This window comes from Pygocentrus nattereri, chromosome 26, assembly GCF_015220715.1.
Source record: "Pygocentrus nattereri isolate fPygNat1 chromosome 26, fPygNat1.pri, whole genome shotgun sequence".
Lineage (NCBI taxonomy): Eukaryota > Metazoa > Chordata > Actinopteri > Characiformes > Serrasalmidae > Pygocentrus > Pygocentrus nattereri.
In genome coordinates, this window is record NC_051236.1 from 18,217,213 (window position 1) to 18,235,590 (window position 18,378).

Below are 18,378 nucleotides of genomic sequence, written 5' to 3' on the forward strand. Positions count from 1 at the left end.
TTGCCTCATTTTTACAAGTACAAAGTTTATAACATCATGCCGCTAACAATGCAGGTGTTAATGAGGAGGATTTCTTGCAAATTATTATTTTTAAAACTTCATCTCTTCATAAATTTAGTGGGTAGATATTCACTATATCTTGTTCACTGACTAAAGTGAAACTTTCACAAACTCACCACTAGATGACATCAGTGAGCACAAAGGTTAATTTCTCAGTCTATTACTGTTTGATCCGGGTTCTATGTGTGTGTGTGTGTGTGTGTGTGTGTGTATGTTGGGGTGACTGTCCTTACAGTAGATGGATGTTGGTGGTTTGGAGTAGCTAATTGAAATGCTCCACATGTCCAGCCACTCTCACACTTTCCTGAGTAAGGAAATAAAAATGTTATCTCTGTTTAAAGGGCTCTACATTAGTTGTACTTAAGAAAATTGTCATTGTATATTAAAGAAACTAAAAAAACATATTTTTATTCTGACATATAAATGTAAACCTTTAGTAAGTGATTTACATGAAACGAAACATTTACTTCTACATCTGTCTATTATTAAAGTAGATGTGACATTAGACAGATTGTGGTGTCCTACATGGCCAAATACACATGTAATATTATTATATTATTATTATACGCAAAAAGACATTTCACATTCACATAAAGAGAAACAAAAAGGTATCAACAATCACACATTCAATCTGACTGCAGAGAAAAAAACACTATGCCTCACCGCCAGAACCAAGTAAAGGGCAAACAGAGATTCACATTCTGTGCAGAAGTACTGAACGTTTGTAATGTATAAGGCAGGTGTGGAATTTTGGTGGAGAGCAAGGAGTGCACTTCATCTCCACACACTGACGAGAGCTTATATTGCATTTAAATTGTAGATGGAATGAACATGTAGGAACATATATGGGCCATTGTGCCAAATTAGTTAAAACTACGGTTCCACAAAGTATTAACATGATAAATATTTACAAAGATTATGTTATGATCTATTACATCCAATGCATTCACTGAGAGAGTCAAAAGCTAAATATGTACAAAATCATCATTAATTGTAGAACTACTGGGACATGGCTGTCCAAAACTCTAACTGCTAAACTTCAACTTATAATAATTTAAAAAGAATAATTTTTGTCCTGATTTTTAAAGATCCTTTGATTTATTTTAAAGTGAAGTGTAAAGATTTGAATTCATTATGAGTTTAATTTTTAAATAATGTCTCATGTTTTCATGTCACCACCTAAACATAAAAGAGTTTTATTCCATGGGTGGAGCCTTATTTTAGCCACACCCTTGCATTTTAGATAGATAGATAGATACTTTATTGATCCCGAAGGAAATTTAGGCATCCAGCAGCAACAACACAATACAGTAAGAAACATATTCAACATCTATTAAACACAGAAGAATAGAAAATATTTAAGGGTATAAAAACTTTCTGTACAAGGTAAAGAACTATCTGTAGATGGAGCAGTGCAGTAGATTTTGCTAACAGCCAGTAAATAAATTCACAGAGCAAAGTGCAAGGTGCAAACGACATTGGTTATAAAAGTGACTGATGTGCCATAGAATTATTAATATGTACATGTAAAAAATATAGTTCTGTAAAGTGAATATGTGAATATATGAATATATGAATGCCCCATCATGAGTAAATGTACTTGAGTGTAAGAGAGGTTGGGGAAGTGTAATTGTGAATAAATAATTAAACGGTTGAGTAGTTGAATAATGTCCATGTAATGTGACTGGGTTAAACTCAGTCAGCAGCAGCATCCCGTCTCCGATGGGAGGAATTGAAGAGTCTGATGGCTCTTGGAATGAATGATCTTCTGAGTCTGTCTGTTGTGCAGCTCTGTGACAGCAGTCTGCCACTGAACACACTCCTCTGCTTCATGATGATGGTGTGAAGTGGGTGACTATCATTGTTCATGATAGAAAGCAGTTTATCCAAAGTCCTCCTATCTGCTATTGTAACCAGAGAGTCCAGCTCCTCTGGCCAGCTTGTCCAGCCTTGATGCATCTCTTCTCTTCATGTTGCCTCCCCAGCAAACCACAGCGTAGAAGAGAATGCTGGCCACGATTGAGTGGTAGAACATCTGCAGAAACTTCTTACAGATGTTAAAGGACCGCAGTCTCCTCAGGAAATAGAGCCGACTCTGTCCTTTCCTGTACAGGGTGTCCGTGTTTGTTGACCAGTCCGGTTTGTTGTCCAGATGCAAACCAAGGTACTTGTAGGTCTTGACCGTCTCCACATCAACTCCCTCAATGGAGACTGGCTGCAGGGGTAGTCCAGACCTACGGAAGTCCACCACCAACTCCTTGGTCTTGGATATGTTCAACTGCAGTTGGTTCAGTCGACACCAAGCAACAAATTCCTCCACCTGTCTCCTGTACTCCTCCTCCTGACCACCCTTGACACATCCAACGATAGCAGTGTCATCCGAGAATTTCTGCAGATGGCACATCTCAGAGTTGGACTGGAAGTCTGATGTGTAGAGAGTGAAGAGGAAGGGGGAGAGCACAGTCCCCTGTGGTGCTCCAGTGCTGCTGACAACAGTCTCAGATGTACCGTCAGTCAGCCACACGTACTGTGGTCTGCAGGTGAGATAGTCCGTGATCCAATGCACCAGGTGAGGATCCACCTGCATCTTCACCAGCTTGTCTCTGAGAAGTGGGGGCTGGATGGTATTAAAAGCACTGGAGAAATCAAAAAACATGATTCCCACAGCACTATTCCCCTTGTCCAGATGAGAGTAGGTTCGGTGGAGGAGGTAGGTGATGGCGTCCTCGACACCAATCCTCTCCCGATAGGCAAACTGGAGAGGGTCCAGTGCATGCTGTACCTGGGGTCTGAGAAGAGAGAGAAGCAGTCACTCCATGGTCTTCATATTGTGGGACGTCAACGCAACTAGAGCAGGAAGTGAGTGTCCCTGTCCCTCATGGCCACATGGTGAGCAGTTGGATCCCACTCTTTTGAAGTAAATCTGTTCCAAAGATTTAAATATTAAGAATTGTCATTTTATTATATATATATGAACTGTTGAAGGCTGTATACTGGCTTTTGAGTTCTGCTTAAAATGAGCTGAAACAGTCACTACCGAAACATTTTCTAAAGTTTTAACAGTGTTTAGATTGTTTTGGTAGTGAAAATAGATACTCAATTATTTGTTTGAATAATTCCGTTGTGTGTCACACTCAGTAACTGATTCATCACTACAGGTATTTACAGGATACACACTGAACCAGTGATGGAACAAAAGAACAGAACAGATCTCTCTTGTCTGACTCACACATACACACATACAGTATGTATGCAGACCCACACTTTAATGGTTCTTAAGTGACTGCAGGAGCGCTACAAGATGGCAGACTTCTTCTTTTCATTTTCACTGGAGCTGGTGCTGGAAAAGGGAGATCATTCTTTATGCTGGTGTCTTAAAGAAATACATTTTCTACTAATGTGTGTGTGTGTGGGGGGGGGGGGGGGTTGTTTTTCGAAACAAAAATGTATGAAAACCAGAAAAAGCATTTCTCCTTTTTTAATTAATTAAGAGACCCTTATTAGTCCCACAATGTGGAAATTTCACCTCTGCATTTAACCTATGCGTGACGTGGATAAACTAAACTGAGTGGATAAAACCATTTCTTTTTTAGAGGAGGTTAAAGTTGAGTTATGCTTAGAAAATACACATTAAATAGCATTTTCGTAAATTTATTATGACTATTTTAAGATGTACCACCCTTTTACCACCCCAGAGATCACCCTAATTTATTTAATTTCCACTCCTGTGCAAAAAATGGGCCAAGCCCAAACCATATTGTTTTTTTTCTGATGATTTTGGCCTGGTCACAGTCCACATTTCCACCCCGTAGAGAATGTATTGGCTTCTACAATGTTTATTCACCTGTTTGAAGCCATTGATGCGGAGTGTTAAAATATTCACTTCCTGCTGTAACATGTTGTTTACCCACAAGACTTCAACATTTAAGGAAATCAGAGGGAAAATCTGTCCCATACTAAATCATTATATCTTTTTGTTTAATGATTTGTTTTAAAGACCATTAAAGTTGAATGTTTTGCAGTTTTGGGCTTGGCAGGGGAGTGTACTTAACCCTTGGATGCATGAGCGACCAATACCTACACTCTTCCATGAGTGGGGTCAAAAATGACCCCAATTAGAATCAATGTGTTTTTGCAATGAATTAAAAAAAATGCCTTTAATTTTGGTTAAAGCTGATTATATTTATTATATTTGGGTCAACAAAAGACTGATTTTACATTTAGCATGCATATTTATAACTTTTATAACATTTTTTCACAAGAAATAACATAAAAAATCTTCAAAAATTATTGTTAGTATGTCCATGTTTCTGCAGGACAAAAAAGAAAATGAACATACATAATACCAGAACACTGTCCACACACATTTGCCCACACAAAATTATTTTGGGGTACTGGGGTACTGCATTTCCAACAGCAATTGGTGGCTTTGCGGTCTTTGTTTCTTGGACACATCTGGCACCTCTTTCTCTTCTGTCTGCCCTCTGTGCCTCTCTCCTGTTGCTGGTTTGCAGTTTTTGTCACTCCACACCTTCCCATTGCTTCAGTGATGTAGGTTGGTAGGTTCGGGGTACCTTCCAGTCGACTTTTCATGTGAAGAGTTACAAGGTCCTTTGAGAGCTCTGTGAGGAAATGTCGCCATGCATTGCTGATTCCTGTGGAAAATTCAGGGTGCTGAGCCCTAAAAAATAAGTAGACATTTAGAGTGGCTATATCGATCATGTTGTACCACAGCACCATGGGCCACCTCGGTTTTTTCTGATATAGCTGATCATGGTCATGCTGCCATTGAACCCAAATTCAGTGCTGTGAACCTCCCTCGACTTGGAAGCCTTCATCACTGTAGGGATGTCTGGCTTGTTCTGTCGCAATGTTCCCACAATAGTCAGACCCTTCTCCAGGAGATGCTCTGCAAGAGGTGAAGAAGTTGTCTGTGGTGGTGATGTGACTTGTGTGTCTGAATCCACTGCACAGCTGACGGACAATATATCAATAATGATGTAATAGGTTACCTAACAGGTTAGCATTTATTACAAGGAATCATGAATACAGCGAGTCTCTACATAACAAATGCAGTAATATCAGCTAACTTACTAAGCTAGTGTGATGTTAGCTAGCTAAGTAAGCCAGCTGACACAATACTAACATTACTACTAACATTCTTTTGTAGTTAGCTAACTAGTGTCTACTTTGTTGACCAACATGATACACTAAGACAGAAAAGGCTTGGAGTTGATAAATGAAGATATTTACATGTATGCTGCTGTGACCTCCTGGTGGTGAGAATGCAGGCATCAGATGTGTAAATGGGACAGAAAATGTATCCTGACAGTCACAGTTGGTAAGAATCAAAAGGTCCCCAAAGCAAACCCTTGAGATTCTGTAGGAAATACTTGGGGTCATTTTTGACCCCGCTTATGAAAAACTGGGGTAGTGACACAAAAACTGCAATTTCTTAAAATGTATAAAAACATTTAAAAAAATTCAAATGGCCTCAAGTCACAAACATGTTTTATGAGGAATACCTGGAATATGGAAGTGTAAAAACTTTTAATTTCAGAGATTTTGAAAAATAACAACCCTCGGGGTCATTTTTGACCCCACTTATGCATCTAAGGGTTAACAGAATAACTCACAGAAGACTCAACAACTGAAACATAATATCAGCTTTTGTCGGTGTTTACTGTGTCCACCCTTTGCCTTCGTTCCATTTTTCTCAGAAGAGTTGCTTCAGTTTTCCAAAGAAGATTTTTTTCAAGCTTCTTTCAAACACTTACAATGTTCAGCCTTAAATGTTGGTTACATGTTTGCTTCTCAAGATCCAAATAATCCCAAACACTCAGTGATGTTGAGGTCTGAGCTCTGTCCAGTTCCAGTGTTCTAGCTCAAATTTTGGTGCCATAGTACTAAAAACACTTTTTTATATTTATATTATACATTTGTATTATATTTATACAAGTACTTATGTATTTTCTTTTCTCAGTAACAGCTTCTTGACAGCTATGCCTTTCAGACTCAAAGTGGTGATATTGTTCTTATTCTTTTAAGCCTAGTTATCTTAATTTTCTGTGTAATTTTCTGCTGAATATATGTTTCCTTCTTTTTTCTGACACTGAAAAATTAGCAACTAACTTTTTGCCTGGAAATTAAATAAACAAAAAGGTGGTCTCTGACTTTCTGACTTTTGAACAGTACTGTATGTTGTAAATGGTTATTACACATACAGGAAATATTAATGCTCTTTATTATTCCTGCTACTTTTATAAAAGAAATAAAAGTGTGTTTTGACAAAGTGTGTTGTACATCAGCTGTTTTTTTCCCCCAAACCTCTTCTTCTGAATAGATATGCATCAGTTTGAAATTAAACTCTTAATATATTCATTACATGTGGTACATATGCCTGTGCAACAGAGTGAGAGACACAAACAGAGTGAGAAATAGCTGTGGTTTAGTCTGGTACACAGTAGACTCAGTGCGTGTAGGAGACTTTTCCTAGATGCAAGCACTACAGATGGCAGGAGGAAAAAATTAAAACCATAGGGCGCCACTCTCTGTCTCCTTTTTTCCTCATCCTGCTCCTCTCTCCCATGCAATTCAGCTCTCTCCCATGCGATTCCCATGCGTTTCTCAGTGAGTCAATGGCAAGATGCCTCTTAATTTGAGGACAGTGTTTGTGATGTCTGTCCTTGGGCAAGACTCCTAACACTACCTTCACCTAACTGTATAAAATGATCAAATTTTAAGTCGCTCTGGATAAAATCATCTGCCAAATCCCATAAACATAAATGTTTAGATGGTCTATAACTAAGTGTGTGTGTGAGTGAGAGAGTGACAGAAATAGAGAGAAAGAGAGAGACAGAAAGAGGTAAGGAAACAGCAAACATGTCATGTTTATGTAATATTAGACCTACATAAAGTATAGTCTCTTCCATAGCAAAGTGGATGATTTGACAAAATCTAGAAAGCTAAAGGTATACACTTTTCTACACTTTCCAAAAGAAAGGTTCCATAAATGGTTCTTTGGAGCAATTTGATAGACGACCCACTTTTAGTTCCCCCAAAAAATCTACAAACACATGGTTCTTTAGTGAGATGTTTGTGTAAATGAAATGTGTGTGAAGAACCTTTTTAAAGCTGACACATACACATAAAGGTTCTAGGATGAACTCTAGAACTACTAGATTATGTCAGGGGTATTCAAACCCATAAAGTTCTTTTCACCCACAAATCTGTTTTCCAAACTTTGAGTTTACATGCGTTCAATAATCTGATCATACTCAGATTTATCTGTATATTTATCAGTTATCTGATTATTAAAATGGTCATGTAATCAGGACACTCTGATTTCTGGTGTAAGGTCTAGAAATATGATAAATAAATCTGATAAAGAGAGCTGGATTTTAGTGCAGTAATCAGATTTCTCAGTCCATGTAAACTCTTACTCTGATTTCTTTTCGGATTTCTCAGTCTGCACATGTGTGAAAACAAATGGCAGTACTGGAAATCAGGAAGCAGCTTGACCACGAGGCGGAAAAACACTTTTGTAGCGATGCTTAAATCAATTACATGCTTGATTAAGGAAGAGTTTCAATTTTTTTCATCTTCTAGAGGATGTATGTTCATAGTTTCAGGTAAAGTGGCATGAAGTTAGAGTTTTACGTTATGCTTACGTCACGTCTTTTTCTGTGAGTTTATTGGCCAGTTGCAAAGCAGAAATCTGATTACTGTTTGATTCATGTAGACCAGAAATTTTCCCAGTATTTGATGCATGTAAATTCTTTGATTGTGGGTGGTTCTCCTGTGGTCCCTCTTTTTAAATACTGTACTGTAGGTGAAATACTGTTTTCTAATTCAGTCCAGAGTTTTATTCTTGGTAAGAATCAGAACTGGCAAATCAAAAATCATTTTCCAGCATGTGACATATCAATTTTATTTAATTCTATGTTGATTCTCCTAAATGTTCACAGTTCTCATCACAATTGATTGTGATTCCTTTTCTGATTATTTCTTTTTTTTCTGGCCAGAAATATACTAACACAAACATTGCTCCAGCAAGAAAGAGTACTCATGCAATCTTAAAGCCACTGTCACAAATGTCATACCTTCTAGCTCCCCCATTTTAGCTAAGCTCATCTAGCTACACCTGCTGGAGTCTCTGATTATACTATATTAATCACACTGTATGAAATTTACTCCAACCAGAACTAACAGTGTGCAATGTTTCCTTTCTCATCTGAATGACTGCCACTCCTATCTGGTTTGATAATGGTGCAAGATGAGACATAAGATAAGATAATCCTTTATTAGCCCCAGAATGTGGAAATTCTCAGTGTTACAGCAGCAAAGGGACAGCAAAGAAAAAAAGAGGAGTAACAAGAAGAGAATTCACAAGCAAGTAATTGACTTTGTTAAGTATTTAACAAGGTTTTTTACAGTTTGTAATTTGTTACTACATAGACAATATATATTAAAACTAAACATAAAAAATAAGATAAAAAATATAAACTTTATCCTTCACAAAAAATAACAAAATAAAGAATTATAAATAAATAAAAAAGCTAAGATATTTCCATTGTAATGATATTTTGCCTGAAATTCACATGGAGTTTTGCACATGAGGTGCTGTTTTTTATACGATCAACCTTGATTTGGGGTTCTTGTTTGCTTAGTTCAGAGCCATCACAGAACCACATGCATGTACCACTGACTCTCCTGCTGTGCCAGAAAGCTTCACTTACATTAGCCACACACCCTCCTGTTGTGCTACAAAACCTTATCTTCTTGTACCTGTGTGCACCATTCACCTTTCTGATGCAACTCTGTGGAAGTCTTTTGGACCTTATGGAAACTTTAGTAAAATTAACTTAACCCAGTCTTACATTTAATTCTCATTAGCATTCTTTTAGACCTCTGATAGGCCTCTAATATGAATCATTATGTTTTGCTGGAGGAGAAAACAATCCGCCCTCACTTCCAAAGTGTGGGGACATAGGGAAGAAACCTAGACTGTGTGTGGGAATGAGCAACTTTACTCAAAAGTAATAAAATTTTCTACTAACTCACATTTTAATACTGCATTACAGTAAACAGTGCAGTTTAAGTTTACATCGAAGACAGTGAATGGGGTGGCCTCCTTAAAAACTGAAATTGTTAACATTTTTGGTTGAATTTTCATTCACTTGCCCCACCCTACAAATTGTTCATTGCGAGTTCCCACCCCGCAGGCTAGGACTCTATCAGTACCCAAGGCTAGGGGGATGGGAGCTGAGTGCATCCCCTCTTGTTCTCCCAACTGCAGATAAGACTCCCCAGCCTGAGGTCTGGGTATTATTGGTATTATTTACCCAGACACAAGGCAGTGTGAACTATGGGGGAACTTATGGGGTTCAGAAATAATTTTTTTTCTGAATATCAATATCAGTTCATGAATTTAAATGGATTAACAGGACATGGTCATGGATGTACAGGACAATGAATATTGAATTTGATTAAAAATAATGAATAATAACTCAAAAGTCCAAATAATCCAAACATGAATCAGTTATACCCAGCAATTTTTACTGGTCAGAATTTTTATTTCTTATTTTTTGCATGATGTGCATTAATGACTATAACATGGGATAAATTTCATTATTTTCTGTGTAGAAGTAAGAACTTCTCTACCATGTTCCTCTGCAAATATCTTTCGTCTCTCATTATCACTACCTTACATTGCTGTGTGATGTTACCCTTGTTAGCACATTAGCATGAACTTTCCTTTGACAAGAGCCTATATGTGTATGTGTGTGTGGTGTGTGCATGTGTGTGCGTGTGTGTGTGCGCACGCGTGTGTGTGTGTGTGCAAATGTGCGTGCGCACACCTATGCATTATTTATTTAGGGCACTGTCTCTCTAAACACATCTATACCCATCAATGTGTGTGCTGAGTGAAGTGTATTCCAGCAGCCCTCATCTCTCCTCTCCCTGTCTACACTTTCAATTACTCTGGATCCCTGCACAATCCCATAGTGGCATCCTCCTCTGGAATCTAAGGTTGTCTTGAAAAAGCTGGAATGTCAGGTCAGTGAACCTTCCAAATGGAGAAAGGGTAAGAAAAGATAAGACCAGTGGCTGAGAGGAAGACACAGTGGGTAAAGAGATAAGAAACTGAAGTAAAAGCTACTAAATAATCCCTTGAGCTTCAGACACACCCTCTGAATACCTACCTGTCCCAGTGATGGATGACAGCATGACCCGACAGAGAGAGTAAGAGACAAAGAACAAGCTTTCCATTAGCAGGAGTTGGACAGAATTTTCACACTCACCATGGTAATTATTACATTATCAATCATTTTAGTCTGTCTCATTCTCCTATTCGTTTTATCTCACCTAGATCATACATTAGTGCTGCACTAATATTGATACACAGTCTCAGCTGTAGAGAATTCTGAAACAACATGGAAACGTATGACCTGCAGTGAAGAGGTATCAAGTGACACTTGCATGAGTTCCAACAGATGGTTCCTAACTGAAGCAAGTGACATGTCAGCAGTGCAGAATAATTTGAGACAAGCAATAGTAAAAAATGTTCATTGCAAAATGTGTAACAGCAGGATTTTGAGGGGAGGCAATAGCAGTGGTTACATACTGGTTAAAATTCTTCATACAGCATTAGTTTTGTCATAACCAGTATACCAGTACGCCACAAGTAAGCATAGAAAGATAAAGCAATGCACAGTGCCCTCCATAGATATTGGCATCCCTGGTTAATGAGCAAAAATGTGCTGTAAAAACATTTTTATTGCTTTTCCTTTTGATCTTTCATTACAAATATTAACAAGCATTTATTTAAAGTACAATAATTGAAAGAAATAGCCTATATGTCATCATGAAATAAATATTTTTCTGCAAATTTAGGAGTTCCACAATTGTTCATATAATTCTTTATGAAGCCTCCTTTTGCAAAGATATCAGCTCTGAGTCTTCTCCTGTAATGCTTAATGAGACTGGGGAACACATGGCAAAGGATCTGAGGCCATCCCTCCATACATTATCTACCCAGATTCTTCATATTCTGGGGTGTGCACTTGTAGACTCTCCTTTTCCACTAATCCTATAGATTTTCTATGGAGCTTGATTCTGTGGTCACTGAACAATTTCTGTGTGTGATTTGGATCACTGTCCTGCTGGAAGACCCAACCACAGCCCAGTTTAAGCTTCCTGGCTGAGGCAGTCAGGTTTTGATTCAATATCTGTTGGACATTAAAACATTCCAACAACATCACAGATCCACTGTCATACTTCACTGTGGGAATGAGGTACTTTTCTGCATCTGTGTGTCCCATCCAACCCCACCTCTGGCAAAATGCCAAGAAGTTAGACCAAGCTTTTTGGTATTTTCAACTTTTACCTATTTTCTTGTAGCCATTTCCTAATTTGCACAGCTCAACAATGGATGATAAAGGGGATTTCACCTGTATATCACCTCATCTTTATGTCCCAGTGAAAGAGGAATCAGGGTTGACCATTTTAGTGCTCCTAATTGCACAGGTGAACTTTATAGGGGTGCCAACAATTGTGGCACACACAGTTTTGAGAAAAATATTCATTTCATAATAAGATTTTCTTTTCATTATTTCATTGTACTTCAAATTAGAGCTAGATTTTTGTTAGTATTTTGAATGAATACTCAAAAGAATAAGCAATAAAGGATGTTTTTCACATCCCATTTTGCTCATGTTTATCAAGGGTGCCAATATTTGTGGAGGGCATGGTACAAACCATGGTGCAAAACACACTGTCAGCAGAACAGCTAAGTCAGGCATCTTTCAGCAATCCCTAATCTCCTTATGGGTAGTCAGTTACTGTCTGAATCAATGTTAGTGAAGGCTGTTATTGAGGGAGTGAACACTGAAGAGATGATTTAGGAACAGCTAAAAATACTTTAAACTTACCAAAATTGTTAAATATGGTTCTTATTTAAAGTGAAGTGGCGTTCCAGAGTAGTAAGCCACTGTGACTGATAGACTGAATCTGCAGAGTGAACCAGTGTGTGGTTACGTTTCATGGTGGTTCTATGAGACCTTCTGCATCAACATTTCAAAATCTGTTACACACACATCTCATAAATTTTGACTGTCATGCAAAGAGTTCCATGAAATAAGCCATTAAACACCTCTCCAGAACGCCTAACACACCTGTTTCCAGTATCTATATGAAGGAACAGAGTGGGTGACCTCACAACATTACATTCTACTTTGTTGCTCAATGATTTATTAAAGCTCCTTTACTTTTTTTTTTACCAACATCTGCCTCTCCTATGCTTCCTTTCATACCATAGAGTGCATATGTGTGAGTATGCATGTATGTTTGTGCATACTTGTTTTCCTACATTTTCAGTACGCTTCCAAGTTGTATACCTTTCAAGTTGTAAAACTGAAAAAGCAAATAGCCTTAAGCCAAAATAGAACTTTATATTATAACTGTTCCATTACCTGTTTAATTAATGGCACTACAACAGTAAATTAAATTTAGGCCAATTTAAAATGATAAAGCAAGCAGTTGCATTGTTTTTAGTTAGCTCAGTTTGAAGGCATTCCACTGTCTCAAAAAACAATGAAGTTTCCTTTATTTAAAGTGCAATCTTATTATCATGTGATTAACATTTACTATGTAAAATACATATTTTAATGATGTTCATGTGAGACCAATAAAATGCTGCTGACTTAATGAAGTGCCTTTTTTAAAAAAAACTTTTTCTTGTCTTGGCCAGTTTCCATCTGCTAGCTGGGTCTCGACACAACGCTTCCAGGCTGGGAGGGTGAATACTAGCACATGCTTCCTCTGAGACACATGAAGTGCCACCCCATCTTTTCTGGGCAACTCCGCGCTAACTACCAATTCTGTTACATTAGCTAACAGACGCCTGCGTTTGCTAACATCGCCCTGAGTGATGGGGGGACATAGAGAGCCATCCTTCCCACCCAGAGAGTGTGAGGCCAATTAAGCTCTCTTATGGCATTTTTCCACCAGACAGTACAGTAAAACATGGTATGGTTACAAATCTAAACCTAGAAATTCCTGTGATTTGGGTATGTTCCCCACCGCATAATAGAACTGTGAAAGTAGGTGGTGTTCTCTTTAGCTTGTGTAATCATAGGATTTCTCACAATTTGGCATAAACAGTAAACACTAACAACAGTAGCAACAACTGAGACATTTCAAGCTCTGATTTAGCTTTTACTCTGTGTATGTTTTTATGTGAAGAGTCACAGACAGCAATTCTAGCTAGCCAGAGATTGCATTTGGCCAATCACTGGTTTGCAGCATCACTAGCACAATAATACACACTGGAACATATGCATGACCTGACATACTGACACTATGTAAGGAGAGACAGAAAGACAGAAAGAGAGAGAGGATGAGATTGAGAAAGACAGAATATGTGTACTCATGTACACACATATGTGTAACATGTCCCCCAACAACTAAAAGCATCTGCAGTCCAGTAGAGTGCTGGAATGTTCTCACACATTTCCCCCAGATCACATATACACACGCTTTTCTCTCTAACATATCAGCTATCTCAGTTTTTTCAGACAGGCATGTTTAAACCAGCTCATTCTCAGTGGTGGAGAGTAACTGAGTAAATGTAATTCGTTACTGTATTCAAGTCATTTTTTTGTGTTACTGTGCTTTACTGAAGTTTTTCCATTTTGGCATGACTTTTTACTTTCACGCCACTACATTTCAAAGTCAAATATCTTACTTTTTACTAAACTTCATTATGTGAAATCTGTCGTTCCTTTTGGTTTATGTGTGTATAAAAACGAAACATGTCAAAACCAAAGAAGCGTAAAGCAAGAACACCAATCAGGGCACAGTGGTCACTTTGTTTTGAGCTTGTTTTGACCTGTTGGACATACCAACCCAGTGCAATCACATGGTTCAACGTCAGTGCATCAGCATAAAATTTTGGGAGTGTCTATTCAACATAAATGATAGAACTAACCTAACTTTGTATAAATAGACCACAATATAGAAATATGTACACATATGCAGTCGTGACTGCCATGTCTTTATTCTGAATTTATACAAACACTACTTCATTTTATAGTAAATTATTTTTTGCTAGTTTATGTTTATTAACAGAGACTTACAGATGCAATATAGTAAAGGAAAATCTGTGATTAAAGAAAGTTTTTATTAAACTTAAACTTGAAACTAAGTTGTAAATAAATCTTACACTGAAACTTGTTCACAAAAGGTTATTTCAGAGCCTCTCGGTTCCACCTAATGGAAATTGTTTGCCTTCGGTGTTTTGTGCTTATGATCATTTTAATAGACATCAGTGTCACTAATTAATGACATTCTATTGATTGATTCTAAGATTGATTTATCAAGAGTGACAGTAGAGTATCTTCACCTAAAATGAGTTGATAAAGCAAGAGTCTTGTTATAAAAATGGTAATAAGACATTAAAGTCATAATTAATCTTTTCGAACTTTTACTTTCGATACTTAAGTACATTTGAAGGCAAATACTTTTGTACTTTTACTCAAGTGGAGGTCTAAAGGGAGGAACTTCCACTTTTACTGGAGTAATATTTTATACCTTGGGCAGCTCTACTTTAACTCAAGTACATGTTTATGTACTTCGTCCACCACTGGTCATTTTAAATCTAAATCATTTTATCTTTGTACAGTGACAGAGGTCGGTGAAACACCACACCATAATATACTGTCACTGGAGACATGAACATTACCATTACATTTACAACTATAACTGCCTCCTATCTTCTAAGAAGGCTTTACACAAGATTTTGGAGTGTATGTGGAAATTTGTCCATTAAAAAAAAAGTGAATTCTCTCCCTGATTTTGAGCAAGAAGGCCTGGTTTGCAATCAATATTCCAATTCATGGCTTGGTACTGTGCAGGCTGCTGGAGTTTCTCCACACCAGATTAGTTAAACCATGTTATTATGGAGCTTGCTTTGTGCACTGGTGCACAGTCATACTAGAAAAGGCCTTTTCTAAACTGTTTCCTTAAAATTTGAAGCATATGATTGCCTGATGCCTATCATGGTGCAGCATTAACATTACGTTTCACTAGAACTGAAGAGGCTGAACCCACACCCTGAAAAACAGCCACAGACCATTATCCCTACTCCACTAAACTTTACTGTTGGCATTATGCATTCTGGTAGGTAGGATTCTCCTGGGGTCTGCCAACCTTACATTTGCCCATCAGACTACCAGACAGTGAAGTGTGAGTCATCACTCCAGAGAACATGTCTCCACTGCTCTAGAGTCCAGCGGCAGCATGCTTTACACCATTCCAGCTGATGCTAGCATTCCGCATCTACTAGGCCATACACAGTCATTCCATGAAACTCCTGACACACGGTTCTTGTGCTGCAGATGCTTCCAAAGGCAGTTTAGGATGCAATCATTTCACAATAATAGCACTTACAGGTGATCAGGATAGATCTTGCAGGGCAGCTCATTGTACTGCTTCTGTAGCATTCTAAGACAGTGTCATGGTCAAGTCACTAATCTCTTCAGTACGAGCCATTTCTCTGCCACTGTTTGTCCATGCAGGTTGAATGACTGTGTGATTTATGTTATAGCTCTATTAGCAAACTATGTGGCTCAAGTTCCTAATCTCAATAATTAGGTGGGGTGTTGACATAGTTTTAAAGTGTAAATTACATTAACATCTTTTTATCTTTAAGTTTATTTACAATCAGTCATAATTATGCAGATGAATATTTAATTCTTGCAGAAGTGATGTTAACATACACTATATTTCCAAAAGTATTCACTTGCCCATCCAAATCCTTGAATTCAGGTGTTCCAATCACTTCCATGGCCACAGGTGTATAAAACCAAGCACCTAGGCATGCAGACTGTTCAGTTCAGTGAATTAGGATGCCACATGTACAACAAGTCCAGTCATGAAATTTTCTCGCTACTAAATATTCTACAGTCAACTGTCAGTGGTATTATAACAAAGTGGAACCGATTGGGAATGACAGCAACTCAGCCATGAAGTGGTAGACAGAGCGGGGTCAGCGGATGCTGAGGCGCATAGTGTGCAGAGGTTGCCAACTTTCTGCAGAGTCTGGGATTGGCGGTTGCCAGGAGAACGATGCTTGTCTGACTGCATTGTGACAAGTGTAAAGTTTGGTGGAGGGGGGATTATGGTGTGGGGTTGTTTTTCAGGAGTTGGGCTTGGCCCCTTAGTTCCAGTGAAAGGAACTCTTTATGCTTCAGCAAACCAAGAGATTTTGGACAATTTTATGCTCCCAACTTTGTGGGAACCCCATCCTGTTCCAACATGATTGCGCACCAATGCACAAAGCAACGTCCATAAAGACATGGATGAGTGAGTTTGGTGTGGAAGAACTTGACTGGCCTGCATAGACTCCTCATCTCAACTCAATAGAACACCTTTGGGATGAATTAGAGCGGAGACTGTGAGCCAGGCCTTCTTGTCCAACATCAGTGTTTGACCTCTCAAATGTGCTTCTGAATGAATGGTCAAAAATTCTCATAAACACATTCCTAAACCTTGTGGAAAGCCTTGTCAGAAGAGTTGAAGTTGTTATATGCCATGTCACCCCACTGCTGCGCTCCCTTCACTGGCTTCCTGTAGCTGCACGCATCAGATTTAAAACCCTAATTCTTGCCTACAAAGCCAAAAATGGACCAGCCCCTACCTACTTGATGGCAATGGTGAAATCTCGAACTGTACCACGAGCCCTTCGAGTTTTGAGTACAGCTTGGCTTGACCCGCCATCCTTCAAGGTGCACAGAAGACAAGCGTCGAGAATGTTCTCTGTACTGGCACCCAAGTGGTGGAATGAACTCCCACTGGCTGTCCGTACAGCAGAGTCTCTTGCTGTCTTCAAATGCAGACTGAAGACACATCTCTTTACACAGCACTTAAATGAGCATTGAATTAAGTATTGATTGCAATATATTGTGCTGAATTTATATATTATATTTTATTGTATTGCATTGTGTATTGTAGTTTACTGTATTGCATTGTGTATTGTAGTTTACTGTATTGGACAGAGTTCTGTGTTCAACTCTGGTCCTTTTTTCTGGGTATCAACAGTGACTTTTGTTTGTAGCAGTACCTGAGCTCAGGACTATCTTTCTCTCTAACCTATTGGTAACTAGCAAAGATACTTTCTGTAGATAGACAAAGCACTTCTTGTAAGTTGCTCTGGATAAGAACATCTGCTAAATGCTGTAAATGTAAATGTTATAGCTGCAAAGGGTGGGGTGACATCATATTAAACCCTATGGATTAAGAATGGGATCACACTCAATTTCATATGTGTGTGAAGGCAGACAAGTGAATACTTTTGGCAACATAGTGTATCATTCAAATGTGTACAACTTTTTTTTTTTAGGATAGGAGCATTTCCTATGCATTTCACAATGCTATTCCATATTCAAGTAAGATTTCAAGTGGTACAGTTGCGGTACAGTGAGCTCAGGTAATCTTATATGTCTGTTCAGAAGATGCATATGCATTTCTGTCTGCAAAAGAAGAGCAGGGGAAATCCCATAGTCATTTATAGTTGTAACTGTAAACTTTAACACTTACACAGGGAAATTTTATATTATATGTGGATAGAGAGAGAGAGAGAAGAAGAAGAAGAAGAGAGAGAGAGAGAGAGAGAGAGAGAGAGAGAGAGAGAGAGAGAGAGAGAGAGAGAGGGCAGGTGATACAGACACTTAGGTTTGAGATGGATGCCCTCTGGGCTTGGATTCCAGATGAGTGTGGACAGATGCTTGGGTGTGGTGCAAATGAGTATATAGCCTGTGCTGAGCTGCAGGGAGGAAGGGAGGGCATGTTTTTAATGTTCATTTGGCCATTTTCTGGTGGGGGAGGGTGCACAAATTATAATAAAAAGAAATTAGATTGTATCTTGTTTATAATGCACTGAATCCTAAAACTACCAAATCCACTATGCACTTGTACAGTGTACTCTAAGGTTTCATCAGCATGGCAAAATATTGCCACCTAAATTGTTAGGATCAAACAGTAACATCAATAAAAACCTTTTAAAATAAGCTGTACAAATATACATTCTCTTCTGCCTAGGCTTTTACTTGTACCGCTGTCCCAGTGGACCCCCTGCACACCACCTTCCTCATGCTTTTAAAACCCAAGAGTACTCAATACAACCCAGTTTTTAACTGATGCATATCAGCTTTTACAGGTGTTACATCTGAGAAAAAAGAAGGAAGTTAAGAGCTTGTGATGTGCTGAGGGCCTCAAGATAAGCATTTAGGCTCCCTGACCTTTGATATTCATCCATCA